Raw genomic sequence first — 3,971 nt, 5'->3', positions numbered from 1 at the left:
CCGGTCACCCTCAGAGAGGGTTTATGATAGATCTGTCATTTGGTATATGAGTGCATATTCCATTTGTGTGATTGGTATTCTTGTTGCCTTATGTAAAATGGGAAATACAGGTTTAATTCATTAAGAAAAACTTCAGCTGTAAATTTATGCCTAAAAAAGAAAGATGATTTTTTTTGGGGGGACAAGGTATGGCTACAGTATTCTTCAGACTCTGGAGAAGATTAAGATGAAAGTCTTGAAATTTAAAAAATTGGTTCTTTTTGCATATGCTGGAAAGCTAACTTGATAAAATACTTTTTTCAAACCCTGAGAAAACAAAAATATGCCTGGGAAAAAGTTTGAGATTGACGTTTATTATGTCCTTTTTTTTAAATCACGTCCTTGAAATAAAAACACAGTGCACTTTGCCTGGCTCTTCGGCCTTGGGTTAACTATGCAAAGGAAAAAAGGCTTCCCCCCACCTCCAAAAAAAGGTTTTAAGATTGAATGTTTAATTTGGATATTCTGGCTATAATCCATGGACTGATTACCTACTTTTGTATCTCGTAAGACCAAGAGGGAAACTAAATATGTTTGGGTTTATTAAACATATGTATTGTACCACTAAAGAAAAATTATGCTATGAAAAAAATGTATGTTTTTTGAGGTTATAAAATATGTTCTTATGTTTGCCAATCAGAAAATGTTGGCATAACATTTCAATCACTTGTTTCTTGGTCTTGTTGAAACTTTCAAGGGTTAAAAATTGTGATATGTAAAAATCATAAGCACATTTTGGTATGTAAAACAAGTAGGATGTATGTTGACAAAGAGAAGGTATAAAATATGGAGCTATTTTTGTTGAAGAAAAATGATGTTAAATTTTGTTCTACAGTTGTTTCTGGATGAATAAATACAGGACATGTTTGTTTGGATCTAGAAAGTGACAAAAGGTTTGTTAAAAATAAATTTTGGATTAAAAAAATACATTTCAAGATTAAGATTAGACTGAATTTAATTAGGTACTAACAGTAAACTGATACAAGACTAAAGTTAGTTTTTCTCTCTGTTAAGAAAGCAAAAAAAAAAAAAAAAAAAAAAAAGAAGAAAGCAAAGACCCCCCTGGAATATTGACCTGATTTTGAAAACAGACCTCTAATAGAAAGTAATTGTTTTGATTCTAATCAGACTTTTGACTCCAAGGTTCAGGATGGAAAAATTGTCCAGTAAAGTTGTCACAGAGTATAAACTGCTCATGATGTATAACACTGCTTGCTTTAAGTGTACCACTTAAAGCACATGTACAATGTTTGTGTGACAATTGGATATGAATGATAAAATGTATGACCTATAAAGCATTTGCCTATTTAACATACTTCCGAGCCTGTTCATGATATCTGATTAGTTTTCCCCCAACGTGGACAACTAGGCAAATATATAAATGAAAAGGAGGCCTGGCACCGAGGGACATGGATGGGCCCAGAGAAGGCAAATAAACCACTTTGGCAACATTGGATCAATGCTCCTTATGGAAAGAGTTGCAACTTAATAGGGGAGAATAATGGAAAAAATATTCACACATTGAGGTATGGGAAAGTCATTCTGGCCAATACATGATTTAATATGAACTTTAGGCTAACCAAAATAGCCTGTTTGTGGCCTATCAAACATACATTGTACATCTGCTTTAATCATTAAGACAGAAAATAATACAAAGGTAGATTTTGATTACTATCCTCATTGCAATATGTCTAGTAATTTTCAAATTTTTGTCCAGGTACTATGAAAGTTTATTGCTTTCTTGCTCTGTACCTGTCCCTCCTCAAAAATGAGGAATATCAAAGAAAAGGGGGGATTGAAATGGAGCAGAACACTATGGTCCTTGCCCTGCCCCCATGTTCTCTGCTTGGCTTTTGCCTGTGGAAAACTTTAGTCAAAGAATGAGTTTAATCACAGAAGTGAGAAATGCTGAAACAAAGGGAAACAGTCAAGGGAGACTAAATAATAACGCAATCATTAAGCATAATCAAGGACCCATAGTTCTTTCTCAAGGGCTGTAGATAATATTCTGAGCCATATCCTGTGAGCAGTAGGAAATAGAATAGGATTCTATTTCAGATCCGAAAAGTTGGTGCTGTGAAAATACTGCACTCAATATGCTAGCATATTTGGAAAACTCAGCAGTGGCCACAGGACTGGAAAAGGTCAGTTTTCATTTCAATCCCAAAGAAAGGCAATGCCAAGGAATGCTCAAACTACTGCACAATTGCAGTCATCTAATACGCTAGCAAAGTAATGCTCAAAATTCTTAAAGCCAGGCTTCAGCAGTATGTGAACTGAGAACTTCCAGATGTTCAAGCTGGATTTAGAAAACGCAGAGGAACCAGAGAGCAAATGGCCAACATTCGTTGGATCATTGGAAAAGCAAGAGAGTTCTAGAAGAACATCTATTTCTGCATTACTGACTATGCCAAAGCCTTTGACTGTGTGGATTACAACAAACTGTGGAACATTCTGAAAGAAATGGGAATACCAGACCACCTTACTTGCCTCCTGAGAAATTGGTATACAGGTCAAGAAGCAACAGTGAGAACTGGACATGGAACAACAGAGTGGTTCCAAATTGGGAAATGAGTACATGAAGGCTGTATAATGTCACCCTGCTTATTTAACTTATATGCTGAGTACATCATGTGAAATGCCAGGCTGGAGGAAGCACAAGCTGGATTCAAGATTGCTGGGAGGAATATTAATAACCTCAGATATGCAGATGATACCACCCTAGTGGCAGAAAGCGAAGAGGGACTAAAGAGCCTCTTGATGAAAGAGAAAGAGGAGAATGAAAAAGCTGGCTTAAAACTCAACATTCAAAAAAGTCAGCTCATGGCAACCGGTCCCATCACTTCATGGCAAATAGATGGGGAAAGAATGCAAACAGTGACAGACTTTATTTTCTTGGGCTCCAAAATCACTGCAGATGGTGACTGCAGCCATGAAGTTAAAGATGCTTGCTCCTTGGAAGAAAAGCTATGACAAAACTGGACAGCATATTAAAAAGCAGAGACATTACATTGCCTACAAGGGTCTGTGTAGTCAGAGCTATGGTTTTTCCAGTAGTCATGTATGGATGTGAGAGTTGGACCACAAAGAAATGTGAGCATGGAAGAACTGATGCTTTTGAACTGTGGTGTTGGAGAAGACTCTTGAGAGTCCCTTGAACTGCAAAGAGATCAAACCAGCCAATTCTAAAGGAAATTAGTCCTGAATATTCATTGGAAGGATTAATGCTGAAGCTGAAGCTCCAATATTTGGGTTACCTGATGCAAAGAACTGACTCATTGGAAAAGAACTTGATGCTGGGAAACTTTGAAGGCAGGAGGAGAAGGGGATGACATAGGATGAGATGGTTGGATGGCATCACCGGCTCGATGGACATGAGTATAAGCAAACTCTGGGAGTTGGCAATGGACAGGGAAGCCTGGTGTGCTGCAGTCCATGGGGACACAAAGAGTCAGACACAACTGAGTAACTGTACTGAACGGAGTACAGCTCAGGTATGAAAGTACACAGAGGTAAGGGAACTTGACTAAGATCTCAGAGCTCAGAAGTGGAAGCACAGAGTGGTCAGACAACTGGCCTAAGATCACACAGCTCAGATATGGAAGCACAGAGAGGTTAGGCAACTTGCCTAAGAATACAGAGCTCAGAAGTGGAAACACAGAGAGATTAGGCAACTTGCCTAAAATCATACAGCTCACATGTGGAAAAACAGAGAGGTTCTGTAATTTATAAAAAAATCACACAGATCAGAAGTGGAAGCAGAGAGAGGTCCTGCAAAATGCCTAAGAACACACCACTCAGATGTAGAAACACAGAGGTCAGGTAACTTGCCTAGGATCACACAGCTCAAATATGAAAGCACAGAGATGTCAGGCAACTTATCTAAGATCACGCTACTCAAAAGAGGAAGCACAGAGAGGTAAGGCAGTTTG

This window comes from Cervus canadensis, chromosome X, assembly GCF_019320065.1.
Source record: "Cervus canadensis isolate Bull #8, Minnesota chromosome X, ASM1932006v1, whole genome shotgun sequence".
In the NCBI taxonomy this organism is placed as follows: Eukaryota; Metazoa; Chordata; class Mammalia; order Artiodactyla; family Cervidae; genus Cervus; species Cervus canadensis.
This window is presented reverse-complemented; position numbering follows the sequence as displayed.